We start from the raw sequence: 21,771 nt of genomic DNA, 5'->3' as shown, positions 1-21,771 counted from the left end.
CACTGTTACCGTATATAACATTGTATATTTAGCAATGTAGAGAAAATAGTGAGATGTTATTTTAAAAGAGCACAAAGTCAGTGCCATTAGCCACACGTCCATTTCCAGTTAAATTGTTTTGCTGAAACCGCACACAAAAAGTACAGAACTCTGAACCCGGTGTTATCTCACTTACATAGCTGTACATAGCTGCTGCTGTACATACTGCCAGCTAGCTAATATGCTGGCATTAGCATACTCACTTGCAGTGTGAAATGAAACAAAGTCCCATAGGGAATGCAATTCTCGGGGGCCCACCTCAGTGGACAGTTACCCTCATGAAGCCCTTGAGGGTGCATATATCTAATTTGGCAAGTTGTTCATGGGCACAGCCAACATACTCAACCCTGCTGCTCAACCCACAAATGCATTTTCCTTATGTGGCACCATTCAAGGGGAAATAAACAGGTCTTCCAACCGTATAACATTTATTGCCAAGAAGTGTTGTTAAAACAAAGAAACCATTGACCAAACTTTTGTGCCAAGTTTAGTTGAACATTTAGCATGTACTCCAGTAGCTGGTGGAGACTAAACCTCTCTGGATGCAACAAAAGAATTACAGTTACATAACGATATTTCAAAGTTATGGTTACTCTGAAAAACTTGACAAAATAATTCCCATAGCTGACACAAGCAGAATTTAAAGCAAGTTATAGTCAATACTCTAGAAGTCAACTAAATCAAAGCTATCTTGTCTAGTCTGTCCTGGCTCAATGGCTCCCACCAGTGACAAAAGATGCCACTATCATCACTAATCTACTAACAAACTGATCAAAGACAATCATGGTGAAACTTACAGGAGAAAAGCCGGCCTGGTTTGCTTCCTTGACATCCGAACTATTACAGTGGCTGTTATGAGAGGATGCCCACAGTCGAAACAAGAGGAGAGACAATGAGTGAGGGAGGGTGGAGGGAACGAAAATGGCTATGGTGTAAAAAAATAAATAGACGTGGGCTGGGAAGTGTAAGGGCGACGAAGAACCGTGTGCGAGAATAGGAAGATGAAAGAAATGAAAACGATGAACATCAGAGACAGCGGGGCAGAAAAGAGGTAAGTGATTGGCTGTCGAGTTCATTTGCTCTTATTTACACTTGCTTGCGGATTGAATTAAATACGGCTCATTTTTGAGACTTTTATTTAGTCATTCATCCTTTCATGTCTGCCCTGTATTTCACAAACATAAGGAGAAAAAATAACGAGCATCTGCAGCATTACTATGATGTCGGCAAGAAATGCAGCCCCACATGTCTCAACAACTCTTGGATTGACTGCAATGGAATTTGGTACATTTATGGTGCATTCATGCAGTAGTGATAATACTTTGTGTTGCAAAATATTGCCTCATTTTTTATTTCTTGGCTGACACAGGGACCTCTGCATAAAGGGAAGCACACAACACTCAAGCTTTACATTAAATGAGATTTATTTATAAGGGTCTATATGCACAGCAGGATCAAGAGTGAGTCAACAAGAGGTCAGACTTAGTGAAGGAAACAATGTTTTGTGATTGAGTTTGAAATTAATTTAATCCTTAAGAGTTACAACACAAACTTTGATGAAAATGTTAACCTCGATTTAGCCTTATGTACCTTCCTAGCTTACCTTTGTAAGCTAGGATGCAAAATAATGACATTCAACAATAACGCCTAGAGTGCATTTCATTCATTGGCACCTTTCTTACGCAGAATAATAAAAACTGTCTGCTTTCCAGGTATTTAGCTGCTAGTCTATTCACGCTGCAGGACTCACGGCCAATTGTAGCCCAATCATCTTTCTGCTCGCCTCCTTTAAACCAATCAGCCTTCACTCTGCATCCTTTAAATCCCACTGTTTGTCTTTCATTCTTCCTTGCAGACTCTTTTGTCCAACCCACCTCCACCAAAGCCTCCATGTGATCCCTTAATACCATCAGGGTCTAGACAGTCCTGCTCTAATTCCTATCACTTCTGGGATTTCATTCTGCTGTGATGGGCCATCAGCATCTAACCACCAAATAGCATAATTGAGTTCTGCAGATCAATAATTAATGTTCAATTCCTTCTAATGGCTTCTTTGCTTGGGATCATTGCTCTGCTGCATGATCCAGTCTGGGCCAAGCTTGAACTATTGGACACACGACCTCACATCTGACGCTACAATACTTATTATTGCATTGCAGACTGTAAGAAGCTCAAGTCCTGCAGCTGCAAAACCACCCAAATCATCACACCTCCACCATCATGCTTTACAGTCAATATGAGGTGTTTGTGCCGTGGTTTGGTTTTTGGCTGGACATCTCCACTTTGGTTTTATCTCTCCGAACGACATTGTTCCACGTCTCGTGGTTTGTTCAGATGTAGCTTTGTTGTTTTAAGGGAGAACAAGCAAACTGCTAAATCATCTGCTCTTATGGTCACACTAATAATCAAGCAAGTGGAATGATTATCAGCACCCGGCTGCTCTAACAAAGGTCTATATTTTTTTTTCCCCATGGCTATGTATGACCAACACAAAGTATTTCTTTGTGCTGTTCAAAACCCACATCTTGACTTTCACTATTAACCAATCAGTATTTGACATTCTAACTTTAACCACTGATTGTTTATTCGGACGTCTTCTTGATCCACTCTTTCCTGCTGTGTATACAGAACCCTGTAATGGGTCAATAGCATTGTTATTATCACAATATATTTAAAAATCACAAATGCAACATTAAATATGTTGCCACTTTACATTTTAAAATTAAAGAAATATGTTTAAAAGAGTTGTGGACTAATTTATTAAATTTTTATTTACATAGTTGTCATAAGTGCTGTAGCTGAATGCTTTGTTTGCACGCTCATATTATTTGTGATTATCCCAAAGTTGTATCTAATATGGGTGTAGGCTCTGCTTCCCAGAATCTACACCCAGAATATTCAGCTCCGAAGTCACATGAAAAGTCAGCAGGAGACCTACAACTGAATTAAGTTCAATGAGGACCTCATGTAACTGGTTTCTATCATGATCCGATAAAAGCAAAACTGATTGCCAAATAGGACAATGTGATATGTGCCAAGTAGCTTCCCATGCTAAATAAAATAATAATTAATAAATTTGAATTCCCTCTCGACATTGGCTTCATTGTTCCTTATACAAGCCAGGAGATTCATTAAGTTTGTAAAGCAGGTGTTTCAGCAACAACAAACATCCTCATCTGAACTCTGAAACAGATGGCACCTGATAGACAGAAGCACAGTGAGCACAAAGAAGGGGGTGGCGGTGGAAAAGTACGAAATGAAAACGCTATCAAATGAGTCCCAGAAGGGAGTACCCCTCTATGTCCGTACCTCTTTTCTCCCTCTCTTACCCTCAAGGCAAAGCCATCTATCCCTGTACACTTTTGCTGACACGCCATCACTGTGCCAAAAGAAATAAAAATACGGCCAGGCTATTTGTGTGTGAGGACACTGTGATTTGACCTTGGATGCTCTTCTCCGTGTGGCAGCCTGCAAGAAAACAAAGCAGGCATAGCAACACAGAAAATGTGTCGCTGGGTAAAAAAAAATTGATTAGAGATTAGAAATGCCGAGCAGACTGTGCTGCAGGTTGATTAGCTGCCTGTCTGCAAGACAGACACTTCACATTTTCCCATGTTATATAAATGGGACATAGCAGAAAGGTCGAAGAGGCACATTTACACAAACTGTCTCTGGCTATCCTAAGCAAATGAGCACAGTGTGACATGAAGGAGGAAGTATTCGTGAGATGGATGGGCAGTGACAAAGGCTTTGAGGAGAAGAGACTGACAGTGCTGGAAATATAAGACTAAGAAGGAGCCAGGAGAACAAAGACAGAGGGAAGGGCAAGACAGAAGGATAAAAAGAATAAAAGTGCGCAAAAGAGAGTAGGAGGGAATCAAAGTGTGCTGGTGGTGACGCTCTGCATATGAATCACCAACTGCACAGGCCTCGAATATGACAGATGATGACGTGCAACACGGGAGACTCTGAGTGGAGGATGCAAAAGAAAGAGAGAAGCAAAGGGAGAACACGATAGGTGACTAAATAAATCTTTGAAAATGATTAGAAGCAGAAAATCAGAAACGACAAGACTGATCCTCCCATTAAGGGCCTGAACTCCAACGCCCACCGCTCGATCTACGACCTTGTTCCAATGCAGCTCTGGCACTAGCCACAATAAGTTGGTAACACTGTGTCAAACTTTGGCAGGTGTTCTAGGGCCTGAAGGTACACATTTACAGAATAAATATCTTAGATGCAACCACTTAGCCCCTCAGGCTTTATTTCATGCTTCACCGGATCAGCAGGCTCAGTTCACTCATAAATCTGTTGATTTCATAAAGAAAAACTAGTTCTGTATTGAAATTCTCCCCAGTTTAACTCAATTTACATATAACACACAATCACAAAGATTAGTCTTAATGGTGGACGAATTAAGATATTCCAACCATCACACTAATAAATTAGTGAACCTTTGTATGTGATTGTCTGTTCATCTGGACAACTGGTTATTCAAACTACTTTAAACTTGCCGGTTCTATTGTTAGGGACATGACTAAGTGCATTATTGAGTGTCAGGTTGTTTGCACGATGGGTACACCAAAAACCTGCCTATGGCTACTATGGTTACCAGCAGATTGCCGCAGCTAGCTGTAGTTTGCAAGGAAGGAGCCGATTTGCAACCATTAATCAACTACTGTCCAAGTGGGAGGTATTTGGTGCAGCACCAAATACCTCTTTCACGGAGCAACCTCTGGCAACCACTCACCAAGTGCTTGGGAGTACACATTTCTAGCTAGCAACCAGTGGTTTCCGGAAGGTCGCCGACCGGTCTCTATATTTCACAGAAAGAGTTTTAAAGAAATTCAATAATAATATATATGCTTGGAATTATTTAGAAAACACTGAAATGTTTACAAACTACCTGTGTAACCTAAATGGAGAACTTTAAGTGCCACTGTAAATTGTGTTCTGTTAAATATGCGCCTTATTTTCATGTCATTTTTGCTAAATGATTGAAGGGGAACAATTAAGCTAATAGGGCTTCACTAGCTTTGTTTTTTCTTCCAGATGCCTCAAAAATATGTGTTTTATCTAATTGAACTTTTTTTAACAGTAGGAAAAAAATACTTGGACTAAAACGAGGTCTGACACCCGTGCACCAACAGGAAATGCTGGATTACACCAGACTTTTTCGTATATTTCGACATTGTTGTGTCAGTTAAGTCGGTGAGCATATTCATAACAAACATCAAAAGTATGAAAAAAGCAACATTGTTAGAAACTGGAAACAACCTTTAACAATCAAATGTTAATTAGCGTTCCGAGACAATCCCTCAACTAGTTCTCACTGGGGATACGCAGGAGAAAAGGTGAGCATATTTATTCCTCAGTCCACTGAGATCCAGAGAAGAGCGAAAGTGAAGGGAGAGAAAGACAGCAATTAAGCACTTCTCCCACTAGACTGCTATGTGATGGTGTGGGTGGAGTTCACTAGAGGTGACACTGCAACACAGCAACATCAACACTAGCTACAGGTAACACTGTGTACACTCTGCTGGCATGCCAGGAGTTAAAGGTGATTCGGCAATATAAAGTGGTGTGGCTAATTGTTTATTAGCAACCTTTAAGGGAAACCAACACTATTCATTTTGATAGCATACAGCAACCTTAGGTCACAGTAAATAGAATGTGTTTCTGCAGTTGTGTAACAGGTTATGCTCTAGATAGCTTTATTTACTTGAGTCATCCTAATGTTGTTGATAATATTTTAAAATTCACAATATTTTGTCATCACACAGGACAGTGCAAAGTCTTGAGCATTCCCTCATTTCTTCATATTTTGTTAGAAAAACGAGACATAGATGCTGTGGTTTACTGAGACGTGCGTGCACAGAAAAATGCAAATAGGAGTTTGTAAAATTGTAACGAGATTGAAAGTCAATACTTGGTGTGACCAATTTTATTATTCAACACTGCCTGAACTCAAGCTTTCTCGTAGCTTTCTCTCAAATCTTTTCTCTGGATGTCAGCCGCCTTTTGTTCCATTCTTTGTCAAGATGATCCCACACTGCTAATGTTGAGGTCCGGGCTCTTGGGATGCCAGCCCATGACTGATAGTGCTCCATTGTGTGTTTTTCTATCCAGTTATGCTTTTACTGCACTGGCAGTGTGTTTGAGGTTATTGTCATGTCAAAGAAAGAAGCTCTTGCCAGTCAGATTCTTTCCCGATGTTATCTTAGGTTTCTCAATATGTGACGGTACTTTTCTGCACTAATAATTCTATTAATTTCGATGAGATCTCCAGCAATCCTGGCTGAAATGCAGCCCTAAACCACGACAGAGCCTCCACCATGTTTGACAGATGGCATTTATAAAGTAATGTCAAGTGTTTGGTGGATTTATATTTCCTGTTTCTCAGGGCTATGACTGTCAGATATCGTTTATTTGCTGTAGATTGTTTCTTTTTTAGTCCAGCTGCTTCTTCTTTTGCTTCCACTTATTCAAGTTCCTCAAACATTTTAAGGACAAACTGCACACCATGCATGCCATGATGTGTCAAGCATTTAACTAACAGCTCTTTGGGAATCATCCTGTTACTGTATGTCTGTAAAACTGTGTTACCTTTAGAATTTTTCATAGATGCAACTAAAGAAATGCAAAATATTTTTGAAAAATTCGTTTGTTGTTGTTTCCACAGGTGCACAGTATGACTGTGCAATAACAAGTTATCTTATCTTGTTAACTTGTCTTTTAATCCCATAAGTCAGCAGCCTTTCATATGCTTTAATGATTAATAGGTAATTATTATCTATTAAATGTCTAAACAAACAATAAAAAATGGACTGGACTGAAAATGAGGGAAAAAAACAGCCAATGTCCAAAGAAAAACTTGAAAAACTAGGATTGCCCAAAGAACTAGTTCTCAAGAGCACTTTAAGACATTAAAACAAAACTCTGGCTCCCTGCAAGCAAAATATGAAGACAAACAATGTTGTTCAGAATATGTAATATGTGCCATTTCTTATTTTAGCCAAAATAACAGTCGTATCATTGTCTAAGTGAGTAATCAAGAGAGACAGAAAGGAACAGGGAATCATTACTTTGACTTTTTCCAGAGACTGCAAAATTACAATTGCTGACAGTCACAAATGAAATAATTAATCAAATAATACATAATAGAAAGAGAAAGAAACTAATATAAGCAAGACTTTCAAATAATATCTGCCTCATCCGAACAGAAAAAATAAAGAAAATTGACATGCTGACTACTTTGGGAGATAATTATTTTAGTTTTTTTTCTGTTTTACTGGCCCCAAGGTTTTCACAGAGGTGAGTCAATATTGCGTCGTGATAACCTTGAATAAAAATGAATCCAATTTCAATCTCTACTTAAATTCAGGACAGACTGATGTAACAGATGTAGCGCACTTTTTTCATAACTGATTATCAATTTAGAAAAACTGCTTTGAGTTATAGGTAAAATGGCTTTAAACCACTTAGACATAAATTAGGTAAGAAGATATGAATGGACAGCAGGCAGTCAGCTACAGCTTAGTTAAGAACAAAGACTTGACACATGGGCACTCTGCTAGCCCAGCTTGAAAGCTTCAATGATGGAAATACGTCTGAAAGCTACAGCATACACCTGAGTATTAGCCCTGCATAAATCTCAGATTACAGTGCAACCTAACTTCTTAAACGTTAAGCTATTTTGCTCTTGACTGATACATTTTATAAACTAAGCCAGCAAGACTGTATTGATTGATTGATCTCTCAGTCCCAAAGCAGATAGAGTATAGTGTAGTACGCAGAGTATTTCCCAGGACCAAAAACATGTACATGTTGGCTCACGAGCTGTACAGTAGAAACTTTTCACTCTTAGAAACTTAAGGTCAGTCAAAATCTTTTTTTCAATCACATTCACACACATGAATGTTCATGCAGAATTACATATTTTGTTTTTATTCACAGTCCACAATTCAATCTGACCCTATTGTAAAGTCATAGAGGCAGTCTATCCTGCCTGTCAATTAACCAGCGGCTCCAGCTTTAAGCCGCTTTGTCAACAAGTCTTCACATTGTTGAAGTGTCTTTGGTGCAGGTTGTAGTTACAAATGCACCTCTCTCACCCAGCTGATCTCAACATCAATTCTAAAGGGTGACATAGAATATATTTACCTGCTATATAATATAATGCTACAGTACCGCACAAACACCACATATAGTTGTGTATAGTGTATATAGTGTATAGTTTCAAATAGAGTAGATGGGCACCTGGAAAATTCCCTATTTTCTGCACCAAATTTGCATTAGTAAATTCCTCTCTGTTTAAGTCTAACTAAGTCTAAGTCTAACTAACTACAACCTTACAGCTTCCATAGAACTTTAGAGGGTAAGTAGCAGCCGGGTACTGCTAATCAAATAATCCTGATTAACCGATCATGGCTGATCTGTAAAGCCAAAAGTTCTGACTGTAGCATTCTGATGTCTTAACACAATTCCCAGCTGTGGAAGTCTCAGCGAATTCACCCAAAAGTAAGGCTGCACAGAAACTACAAAAAACCCAAGAGCTATATCTCAAACTCTACAATCCTCAGTTATCATGTTAAATGTTAAACTTCATGACAGTACAGTTAAAAAAAGACTGAACAAGTGTGGCTTGTTAGGAAGGTGAAGAACGCACAAGACTTCTGGAACAACATCCTTTGGATAGATGAGAGCAAAGTGGAGATGTTTGGCCATAATGAACAGCACCGTATACAACACCTCATACCAACTATCAAACACGGTGGTGGAGGTGTGATGATTTGGGCTTGTTTTGCAGCCACAGGACCTCGAGACCTTGCAGTCATTGAGTTGACCATGCACTCCTCTGTATACCAAAGTATTCTACAGTCAAATGTGAGGCCATCTCTCCAACAGCTAAACCTCACTGAAGTGAAGCAAAATTGTAAAATGTGTCAAAACTTAACCACAATGATGGGAGAGACTGGTAAAGAAGTTATTGTTGCTAAAGGTGGCTCTACAAGCTACTGAATCATGGGTAGTTTTTCACAGCATTGCACAAATCTTCTAATTCTGCTGCCTTTTAACTGGAGAGTTATTGCCTTTTATTCGACAGCAAATCATTATGACTAAAAATGAGTAAAATTCCAGCATTTAACATATGTGCATTATTGATGAATGTCATGATTGATTTTTAATACGTTTCATGATATCACTTTGACAGCTCCTTTAGCCAGAGTCCAATATTCAAATAATAGTTTCACAAAAGTGCAGATAAAAATGTGCAAACAGTATACGACAAACACATAGCATATACACTTTAAATAAGCAAGTATGCACATGATGTTTGTGTAACACTTTAATGTTAAGATTCCAACTGTGACTTATGTTTAATTGATTTGACTAATTAAACTGCTTTGGAACTATTTTACCTCACCATTATATTGTATTATATTTTCATTATATTATAAGTAGAGGCCTATTCTTACCTTATGAGCTATTTCATTTTCTTGCTATAGTGTTTTTTCTCTCTCCCCAGGACAGCATCTAATATGAGAGCACCTGCTACCAGAGATGAAGGTGGGAGAGAGGCCATTTGATTTATGTCTCGGTTGTTAAAAAAAAGGGTTCTGCAGTGTTTGGGTCTCTTTCCTACAGTAAAAGTTTCAAATTGCTACCATGGAGAGAGTTTTATTTTTATCCTAAATTTCATCTCATCAGCTCTCAAGCACAATTATGGAGTCAGATTCCAGTATTGTAGCTAATATTAGGACTATTTAAAATTCAATTTCCGGGCTCATATATTTTCAAAAAGAGCATTGCGATCACATCGTTTCTCCACACTGTAATCCTGGCAGCCCAAAGAGTCATACTAAAGCCACTTTTGAAGTAGAGACTTTTTCTTCTGGGAAGGTGAATGCATAGTGTAAACCTCTGCCACATAAGTTACCCTGAAGAAACATAAAACAGAGAATGTAAGAGCCTCTTTTGCTTAGATGCCTTACCTCGATTTAAAGAGAAAAAAAAAGAAGGAAGTATTAGCTCAAAATTGAAGCCAATTTAGTTTTTAGAGCTATCACTAAGGCTAATGAGGCAAATAGCCCCTGGCAGATCATTTAGAGCTACATTCTCCTTCCATGTCTGAAGATGTCACTTTATTATCATTGCTGCCATTTTCCTCTCAAAATAGTTGAAGGCTGACTTATACAAAAAGGGAACAGCATAAAAAAGTCTCTTCTCAAAATTTCTGAAACATTAAGGCAGGGGTGTCGAACTCCAGGCCTCGAGGGCCGGTGTCCTGCAGGTTTTAGATATCACCCTGGGTCAACACACCTGAATCAAGTGATCAGTTCATTACCAGGCCTCTGGAGAACTTCAAGACATGTTGAGGAGGACATTTAGCCATTTAAATCAGCTGTGTTGGATCAAGGACACATCTAAAAGCTGCAGGACACCGGCCCTTGAGGCCTGGAGTTCGACACCCGTGCATTAAGGTGTTCTGAGGGTAAAACAATCACATGTAGATATAACTACATTTAACTACGTTTGTATTACATTGGATGCAACTATAAAGTCTCAATGAGGCACTCACATTGACAGAAACAAGCACTTCCTGATGGCTGCAGCCAAAAAAACACCACTACATCACAAAAAGTGCTCAGAAACTGCTTGAGGAACACAACACAAAGCCCAAGGTGCTGACCTGGCCTCAACTCCCCAGATCCCAATCCAATTTAAAATGGGAAAGATGTGGCTCAAAAAGCCAGATTCGGCCATACAGAGGACCCAAAGCATCCGCTACCACAAACCACAGGACACCTCCAGGCATTCTCTGTCCATGCCCTGATGGATAAGAGCTGCTCTGGTGGTATATGGTGGACCTCCACAATAATAGGCAATAATTGTAGCTTAGCAGTATTTATGGTCTTCCTCAAACTTAAGACCTCTACCAGAGATCTGGGATGTATGTCCAATTCTAGGAGTGGAGTCAGACTGAGCCGTAACCTGAATATGCTAGAACCAGGTTTGGAGGTCACAGGCCTTAATGTTCCTATTAAGACTGGGACCACTTTCATCTTCACCTTCCATATCTGTTTAACTTGTCCCTTTAGGCAGTGACACCTTTCATATTTTCTCATGCTCCTTCATCCTGACATTACAGTCAGCTGGTATTGCCATATCAATCACAACTGCTGTCTTTTTCCTTGTCAACCATCACCATATCTGGTTGGCTCGCCACCAGCTCTGAAACCTTGGTTGTTCTTTTGTAGGTATGTCACAGTGCGACTCCATTTTCCGAGTACGCTGTCCTGACTCACATCCTTTACATTGCTGCACTGTGTAAATGGTCTCATGACCCCATTTGCACAGCCTGCAAAGTGAGACCCTTCTGCTTAGGGCTTTTTCTCTCGCTGTCCTGATCAGAAACTCCATGATGTCCTTCAGGCTGGACTTTTGAAGTTCCTGGTAGGATTTCTTGAGGTCAACCAGTTCCTCTATTACGCCAATGATAGATCCAATGAATGGGCTTGGTCTTTTACAATACATCATCTTCATCCTCATCATTCTCTGGTTTTTGCTGCCTGAGGCACTCTCTTGGCAGTTCGTCCCTGGTGCCCATCTTCTTGATGTATTTATGGATTCTCTGTATTTCATCTTGGGCAGTATCCCCCTATCTCTTTCATTGTTTGCCTACTCTTAGGGGGCTGGACTTTGCGTGAAGTGTTGATATTATTTCTAACATTTAACTGGCTTCACAGCACCTGTTTTATCCTTTGGAGGTATTTTGGTGCAACTGAGCTGACTTTTCTTTAGTCCTGGATACAGGCCTGTGAAACAGTCAGGCATGTATCCATGTCTGCTATGCTGCCTTCTGTTAATTCTTGGTTTCTATTAAATTACCATTAAACTGACAATATAGGATAGAATGTATAGATTTATGTTTATATAGACACACACACACACACACACACAAACAAATATACTCTGCTACCAGAAAACAAAAGAGCCTACGTAGGTGTAGAACTAGTCTTATTTAATAATTATTTCACTTTTCCTCCTCAACTGTGTAAAAAACTGTTCTCAACACCAAAATGTGTTAGTAAATCTACTTTAACATGACTTAAGGTGATAATTAGAGTTCCCACATTAAAAGTGAAAATAAAAACCAAGCCTACAATCAGAGGCTTAGAGAGCGACTGTGAAACATCTGTTCTCACAACACTCAGGCTCACTTCATCTAAAGCCTCCCTTATGCACAATAAGGTTCATGTTTAAAGGGTGCACTAAAAACAAATGAGCGTAGTTTGCACTCGTATGGTTTATTTGTATCACACATAGCATGTAAACACAATTGCTGGATGTTCAGCATGCTGAACATGTCCAGTTCCAATAGTCAAAGTCAACAACTTAAAGTTACAAAGTTAAAGATACAACAGGAAAAAGGTCAAAATCTCCATCTAGAAAACGGCTAGTCAATAAGCTCAGTCTTAAAATATAACCCACTTCTTCCCAACATACTTTCTCTTTCTGTCTTAAAATGCACATTACCAGCAATGTGCAGTGGGTAAAATGCCATTCATAACCCGCTACACAGTAATAGTAAAAATAATGATTGTATCCATGTTTGCACATGTTAGTTATTGCGTATTTTATTCATTTATGTATTTTTAACTATATTAGGAATTCATATTGTGTCTATTGTCTGTATTGAAGCTGTGACAATTTCATTTCCTGCAAATGATTAATAAAGGATCTAACACGTATAATAAGCTATAAGTGTTTGCATCACAAAGGTTTGGTCACAGTATATTTTTACCATATTACCTTTGGTTTAACTGTGAAATGAAATAACACCATAATGATAACTCTTCTTCTTTAAAATAACTCTGCTTTCTATAATTTTATTTCATCATCTGACATTTAAAATAAAGCAGTTTTCAAATGGACGATTTACAATTTCCATTAACAGTTTGTGTCTGTGTATTTGAACAGCATAACGTGTTTTTTCAGGGTGAAAAGTTAAGATGTGTTTCCTCTGGCTGTTAAATATCCCTCTCACTTACAAGTATCTCAACTCTAGATCCGGTTCAATAATTCAGCCCGATTCATACCAGACCTTTCCCGTTCTCAACGCACATTAAATGGGTCATGTGGACGAAAGTCTCAACCCCATTTCTGAACAAAAACTGCTCAAGGCCAGAAGGTCAGAACTATCAAAGCAAATACAAAGTCTTCAGTAATTTCAGCCCTAAATGTCAAAGAGTGTGAAGAAGAAGCTTCTTTTCACAGTTGGTGCACTTGTTTCTCTTTTTTCCAGTTGAAGTCTGTCTCAAAACAATTTTCCAATGCCCATTTGAACATTGCAACATGCTTTGCATTGTAATGCAGGTGAAGAGCAGGTCATTTTTCATGTATTAAAGTATGTGACAGGAGACAAACCCCAGAGGCTTGTTTCTGTGTACTCTCTACAGTCACATGTAAAACTAGTGTTACGACTGTTGTCGTACTGTTGTTTCATATCTGAGTGTGCAGGTGACTCTCTGTGATTGGTGGATCCAAGGGACGGATTGATTGGCTAACGACCTGGAGATGGCTTATATGATGACACCGTCATGGACGGCCAGTCATTCATCCTCGGCTTACCTCAACCGGCAGACTTTATGTTACCTGTCCAGCGCTGTTTCATGTAGGAGTGGACTACCTTTTTTATTTGATTATCATTTTCTCATGTTTTTGTTAGTTAGGGAGATAAGTCATTGTCATTTGCTTTGATTCTTTTTGTAGGTAAGTTTGGTACATCCTTTAGAGGGGCTCCTTTTGTTTGTTGCTTTGGCATTAGGTCCACCCCAAAGCTATGGTCCACTCCTGTCCTTTGTTAAAATTCACTCACTGTAAATAAGTCACCAACAAATTGTACTTGTTGTGTGATGTGCTGCTTGGGATCAGACGGGGATGGATCACCCTAATGTTATGGCCCTAATGTTATGGTCTGGCCACCCCTAGACAGGCCATAACACTAGCCACACCCCATGGTTCAAAAGCTTGTAGAAGCACCCTTAGCAGCAATAGATTTTGCATGACTTTACCAGTCTGTCACATCATTGTGGCTTTTTGGCTAACTCTTCTTCACAATGTTGCTTCAGTTCATTTACACGAGTTTGTTCATGTTCAGCTCTCTTCGAGATCCCACCGCAGCATTTCCACCAGGTTGAGGTCTTGACTTTGACGGTTCCATTGTGGCACCTTGATTCTTTTCTTTTTTAGCTATTGTGTTGTAGATGTGCTGCTGGGCTTGGGCCAAGTTTTAGCTATCAGACAGTTGAATCTAGAATACTTTATTACTCAGTGGAGTGCATGGTCGCCTCAGGGACTGTAAGGTGCACAGATCCTGTGGTTGCAAAACAAGCCCAAATCATCACACCTCCAACCCCATGCTTGATGGCTAGCATGAGGTGTTGGTTGGTGCTGGTATGATGTTTTCGATTTTCACCAAACATAATGTTGTGTATGATAGACAAACACATCGACTTTGGTCTCATCTGTCCAAGGGACATTGCTCCATAAGTCTTGTTTGCTTAGATGTAACTTTACAAATCTAAGTACATGTTCTTTTTAAAGAGACGAGGCTTTCTTTCAACAAACCGTCAGAACGTCTGCTTTTATAGAGCTGTGCACACTTACTGCTAATCAGTTAATCAAGTGCACTGGATTAACAGCAATTAGGATTAGCAGTAATTCCTACAGAGGGAGTTAGGGTGTACTTAGTTTTTCAACTTTATGGCTCCTTTTACTATCTGTCCTTAGCAGCTCGGGAAAAAGAGGCTATCCTGGGGAAATTCTACTAAAAGCAAACCATTAAAGTCTTAGATTTGTCCAAGGACTGGATTTAATCTTCCATTTAAGATAAAAAATGCATTATAAATTGAACTTTAAATATCACTTTGAATAGGAAATAAAAAGATGGACTTAAAAATGTGTTAATTTGTGTATAACCACTAATACGACTATAGACTATCAGAAACAACAGAGTTTTCCACAAACCCCAAAACAGAAACCTTGGCCTCGAAACTCGAAACAGTCCAAGTGTGAGCTGTACTTTAGGAGTCACGTGTAACACTGGAAATATCATATTTTTGTGGAGCTAGTGAGAGACAGCCATTTCTCAAGCAAGCTGCAACCCCAACCGTTAGAGTCGAAACAACTCATTGTAATGCATCATCCGAAGGAAAAATATTTGTGTAGGATGGAAATTACATTTTCACAGGAGTTCTTACAGTCACTGAATTGGATCATATTAGATTTGATTAGATAAGATAAACTCAGTTGATCTTGCTAGGAGGTTCAGGTTGCCACAGCAGGAACTGCAAATGAGACACAGCTTTAGAATGACTGGAAGATAAACACTGCTTTACAGAGAGATTGTAATTTTTATACACCAAGACACTTTGTTGTCTCTCTTTTGGGTTTTATTGATTCTTATGTAATGCTTAATCCTATCCTGGGTCTCCCTGTTAAATGTATTAAAGTTTTCATTGTCAGTTTTAGTTTAAATCATAGTTTCCAGTCCTGCAGAGAATAATTGCACTTTTCTCGTAAGGGTGCCAATACATACGCCAGGAAGGATTTCACTGTTCTGCCTACTTATCAGCTACTTTAAATTTACAATAAAAAAGAACCAGTAGGGGGCTAAACCATTCCTTGGGAAGCTCTCTCTCACACTTGAATATTTATAGTACAAACTAAACAGCTGGGGAAAAACTCATTTTCCAACAAGTTATTCCGTGTGACATATTTATGTGCTGTTCAGTGCTCAGGCTGTGGTTCTCCAAATTAAAAGAATGTGAGGTTGTCTAACTAACAATGGAGTATCCACAGGAATGTGACACACACTAACAAAAAGTAGGTAAATAAAAGCTGACTTTAAATAATTTAATTAATGGAAAATTTCCATGTAATTTTGTTAGACAGGCACAATGTAAAATGCTACATGTAATAGAATATGGTCAAGTTAAATTGACTTGATGGGTATCGACTCAATTTATAAAAAGCAACATTACCAACCTTAACAATTAAGTATTTGAATTAATAAACCTTTGATTTTATATATTTCTCTTCTGTTTTACTCAAAATTATTGCTTCATGTTTACGAGGTTTGGATAACAACTTAATATTTTGTTAGCGTTTGCCTGAAATACCCTGAAATCTGAAAACACTGCACCGCCCTGTGTATTTATAGGTCTGCTCGCTTTGCTATGTGTTGGTAGCAACTCTTCATGTTTTTGAGTATTATGCACTCTGATGTAAGTTCAATGCCAGTGCAACAGCAAGCACAGCTTGCAAAGCAATCACAAGGCAAAACCTATCATACATGTTATATGTTATTGTATCATATAATGATAATGATCTCATAAAGGAGATTAACTTCACTTCAGTCTGCTCTCAGTAAAAACAGGAAGTCCTCTTTTTTTTAAGTGGGCTTAACCAAAAGTCTCCAAGAAGTTGATCCTGACTTTTTAAAGACGACCAGCCCACACACACTCATCGTCCAGTTCACTGGCCATAGATTGGCAACCTGAAGGCTGACAAGGTGTGACAATTTTATGACCACACCAGACACACTCGGTCCTGCTGCCAGCTCACAGGTTTATGGACCTACAGAAAACTCTTGCTTCTTCAGATGGCCACCCCTGCTGTGGACTGGGCAGAATCTCCAAGTGTGTTCAGATGCTTACAGGAAGAGACCAGCATCCTGGCAGCCAAAGTCTTTGTTGATCACAATTGAGCAAGCGAGGCGGTGATTCAACAGCAAAATAAGTTGGCTTTTTTTTTCTCAGCATGGCTTCTAGGATTCAGAAGACTACATCTTCTCCAAACTTACAGAAATATCATCAAACAGATATATTTATTTGAATGTGTGCTTTTGGCCATCTGACGAAACCAAACTCAACATCCCGAACAAAGCAAAGGAAGACAAGCTTTTAGGTTTGTTTTGGTCTGCTCTTCTGGGATAAAACAGCCTTATTTAATATCTGCTAAAAGCTCGGGGTATAGTCATCAGATACTTGCTGAGTTTGTTTTCGTGCTCGGTGATAATGGATGAACGGTGTACAGTTTTTAGAGCTTTTTAGTGAAAATAGCTGTATGGTTATATCAGCTGAGAGACTGTAAAAACTGTAAAGATGCACAGTGAAAACCCAAAACAAGCTAAAGGAATATAACACTTCCTATAACTGAAGGGAGTAACACCCCAAACATCTTCAAATACTGTTCTGATGCACACAGCTAGTATCAGGTAGAACACCTTTTTCCCTTCAGAGCTGCTCTAATGCTTCACGGCACAGATTCAACAAGGTGCTAGAGATTGTGGTCCATATTGACTTGATAGTATCACACAGTTGCTGCACAGTTGCATCCATGATGAGAATCTCCTGTTCCTCCACATCACAAAGCTGCTCTACTGATTTCAGATCTGGTGACTGTGGAGGTCATTTGAGTCCTCGTTTGTTTAGCCAGCAAACTATAGCCTCAGTGTCCTGAGTGTCATCTGCTGCTGCTGTGGCCCATCTGCCTCAAGCTACAAGGTACTGTGCATTCAGAGATGCTATTCTGCACCTTAGTGTAACCAGTGGTTATTTGAGCGACTGTTGCCTTCCTGCTAACTCAAAACATTCTCCTTTGGCCTCTGACGTCAACAAGGCATTTTCTCCAGGACGTTTTCCCTTCAGACCAATTCCTGTAAACTCTAGAGATGGTTTTGTGGGGAAAATCCCAGTAGATCTGCAGCTTCTGAGATACTCAAACCAGCTCATCTGGTACCAACAATTATGCCACGTTCAACCTGGCTGATGATTGTATATTAAGAAGAGTTCTTCAGCTGTCTGCTTAAAGATATAAGCTTTAAAATGCTATCATCTCTGACACTGCATAATGCAAATCTTTAAGCAGACGAGAGCAATCCTTCTGCCTCCGTAGTTATTGACAGTTGGACAAACGTGACCTTTTGAAGTTAATTAACCGCATGAGCAGCTCCCTAAGAGTGATGTTAAATTTCATGCTTTAATGTAACAACAGCATCTGTGGCACATCTATCATCATTTAAAAGCTAAGGGTCTGACGAAGTGCTCGTGCTCCAAGGCATGGACCTGCTTATGCAGCTGTGGCAGCACAAGCACATTTTAACAAGATCCCAATTAGGTTAGCTGCAACTTTTGCCTTTCTGCCCCCTTTATAAGCCGGGACAAACAAGGTTTTCATGTAGTTTTTGTTTCTTCAGTGTATCTGCTAGAAGAGCAACAGGCTGCCATGCTTCATGTTAAAGACCGGTACAGTGAATGACTGGCAAATGATTTGCAGCAAAAACGCTTTCTGAAATTAGCTTTTCTGTTTCTAGCATCTCACTGATGTCCACTGGCAGACGGCAAATAGTTTACTGTCTAAAAAAGCCCACTGGTCCTGTCAAACCCAATTTGCAAATAGACAATATTTGTGCTAAGACGCTATGAAATCTACTTCATAAATCTATATGGCTCTTCATTTCCATGTTACGCTCAGCAGACACATCTAGGACTCCACACCACCCGCATTGCCATGGTTTAGATCCAATTTAAAACAGCTCCCTCTAGGCTATCCTGGTGAATTCCCTTTCTTCACTGGAAGAACCCGGCGAACTGTTAAGGCCATGTGATGTTCTGCAGACAGTTGGAAGTGTCACTTGTGCTGCGTTATCCTTCTCTCTTTCTCTGTCAAAGCTGAACAACAGTGGCAGGCATGACTCACTGAAGAGCTGTACTTTCTAATGACACAAGAGCGGAGGATGAGTCAATCTGACCTGACAGTCTTGCATAAATCACGGGCCTTCGATTTAAGTTGCTTTGAGGAGTGTCAACAAATCCACAGGAGGAATATTAGGCTCTGCTGTAGGTAGGGACTCCGCCTCTGAGAACTCATTATGGGGTGTCTCCCTTCATGCTGTGCCAGGCTGTGTTGACTGAATTGCCAGGCTTATTTTGGATTCGCTGGCAGAAGCTCGCGTTTTAAATTCCCGGCTTGTGATAAGGCCTCCGACAGCACCCTAAAGACCATTTCAGGGGAAAATACGTGGATTTTTTAATGGCTAAATTTCTGGAGGTAAACTTCAGTACAGTACTTTGAATGTGATGTAATATAAAAAGAGGAGCCTCAGGTATGGAGAGAGGGGCTTGGGAGTGCAGCAATAAAGGCCATTAAATGATAATGCAGCAAGAATAAGTTCTCTTTGTAAGCTTTTATTCGTTTTGTTTAGAGTCTTTAGAGAAACTGATGAGAAGGCAATGTGGAGAGTGCTACTACACAGCATTTAGCTTCCAATCTCACAGTTAATCAGCTCATTCAGAACTCTGCTGCTCGAGTCCTCACTAAGACCAAAAAAGTGGACCACATCAGTCCAGCTCTGAGGTCCTTACACTGGCTGCCTGTCCGTCAGAGGATAGACTTTAAAGTTCTGATGCTGGCCTATAAAGCTCTGAATGGTTTAGGACCAAAATACATCAATGACCTCCTGACCCAGTATGAACCATCCAGATCCCTCAGGTCATCTGGATCCGGTCTTTTATCAGTTCCCAGAGTCAGAACCAGACACGGAGAAGCTGCATTCAGCTTTTATGCTCCTTATATCTGGAACAAACTCCCAGAAAGCCTCAGATCAGCTGAAACACTCAGTTTATTTAAATCCAGGTTGAAGACTCACCTATTCTCAGCTGCATTTGAATAAAGCACCAAATCCACACTTTAAGCTTAAATTTCAAAACTTACATTTAACTACTGATTTTATCTACTGTTCTGATTTTATCTGTTTTGATTTTATATACTGTTGTTTGTTTGTTTGTTAATTAGTTAGTTAGTTTATTTGCTTGTTTTAATCTATTTTAAATCATGCTTTTTATTTGTTCTTGTTTCTAATGTCTCTGTAAAGCACTTTGAATCACCTTGTTGTTGAATTGTGCTATACAAATAAACTTGCCTTGCCTTGCCTTGCCTTGCCTTAATCATTCCACTTGAAAGTGTTTCACAACAAAAGACTGTTTTCTTTTCTCTCCTACTTTGAAATCAAAGTAATTATATATTTTTTTCTCCCATAGGGACAAACAAGAAAGGCCTTCAAGCCCTAGTTTGCACAAGCGATTCACACCATCATGAGGCAAGGCGGCGACGATGCAGAGGTCTCAGGAAAAAAGAAAGAAAAGAGGGCCCACGTTTACAAAGACGAAAGCAGAAATCTCAGCTGGCACCTTCCAATACAGATGAGACTCACTTTTAATAACAAGCTCTGAATGCAACATACGAGCGTGACCAAATCCAGTTTATACAGTTTAGTCTCAATGGGGTCGTCTCATCAACTGCTATCATCTCCCTACACAAACCCCGCCCAAGCACCAACTGGATCCCATCCATTTAAATAATGCACAGCTATTAGTCATATTAAAGACAGGCAACATTTCAGCACAGCAAACTTTTATGGCTTCGGGCACTTATCTTCGATATTGGCTGCCACTCAAGAAAGGATGGAGCAATTTAATCAAATGTGAGAGATCTGAACACCAGGGAGGGCGCTTGTAAGACAGTTTCAACTGACGATCAAGAAGCGGGAAAGAGAAGTGTGTTATTCTGCTCCATCATTGGAGAGGAATTGTAGATTTGCTACTTGAGGGCATGGGAGGGAGAGTTATAGAAAGCTGTTGGTTTATGTGTCTGTCAATGTCATGTCTTTTCAGGATCACAGTTCAAGGCAAACAGCAAGGATAAAGAGGGGCAGGGAGGGGAACTGGTACATTGGAGAGAGGGTGCTGGTAGGTCAACTGAGTTGACGCAAGTAGATATTGTGCTCTTCGGTGGTTTCAAGGATGAAAAATAACAGAATGTAAGATGCCAATAGGCCAGGGAGAGCATACTGTGGGTTTCTGTGCAAAAGGCTGAAGGTGTGAGACTGAGAGAAATAGGCTAACTTGATAAATGTGCAAAGAATTGGAGTCAAAATATGAGCAAAAATAATCTGTCCCATCTTTCTTTTGGCTGTGGGAGCAGAAATTATTTTACCGGTACTGATAATTTTGCCACTGATAATGGCACTGAGGCGTTTCAATGTTAGCAGATGATATATATTTAATGAGAATAGCTCAAAGATATAACATGAATTTGATGGCTACATATGATACACTACAGGTCGCAGGCTGATGTTTGTCAAAGACGCATAAAATAATGATCTTTAGTTGGAGATGAGAGCTAGTTACACCCAATACAGTACAACATGGAACATGGAACATTTATTTTACTTCAGCAAAGTCGACGTTAGGCATAACAAACATGACAGGTTTCAAAATGTACGTTTAATAAGAAAAATAACTAATGCTGTGACTTGAGGATACAGCAAGTAAAATTTAGGTAATTTAGGTAATTAGCTAATGCTACTAGCATAGTAGCATTAGCGGCTTCCATGAAGTGGATGATCTTATTTGTTAATTAATTTACATTTTTTTATGTTATTTTAGCTGCAGCAAACAGTATAATCAGTTAAGCTGAGTGATCGTAGAATTACTAAAAGGCAACTAGAGATTAATTTGAAGAAATACACACATTTTTCATTTGTTCCTTCAACCTTTGCTGTTTTATGCAACTAAAAAATGATACCATCCATACAGCCTTTGGGTGTTATGTGACTGATAATCGCCTATTCCATAAACTCCCATGGCTTGTTTCACGTATGTC

General features: G+C 39.5%; 1 protein-coding gene across 1 annotated transcript in view; it reads right to left on the bottom strand.

Annotated features, from left to right (window-relative positions):
• The window catches only part of LOC146636636 (glucosidase 2 subunit beta-like), a 175,984-nt gene that overhangs the window by 26,576 nt on the left and 127,637 nt on the right, over positions 1 to 21,771 (bottom strand). The window lies entirely within an intron of this gene.

This window comes from Diplotaxodon limnothrissa, linkage group LG3 (genome assembly GCF_057381915.1).
Source record: "Diplotaxodon limnothrissa isolate DT_005_m linkage group LG3, D_limnothrissa_male_GT1.1, whole genome shotgun sequence".
NCBI lineage: Eukaryota > Metazoa > Chordata > Actinopteri > Cichliformes > Cichlidae > Diplotaxodon > Diplotaxodon limnothrissa.
Note: the sequence above shows the minus strand (reverse complement) of the source record. Positions and strands in the feature narration are given on the sequence as shown.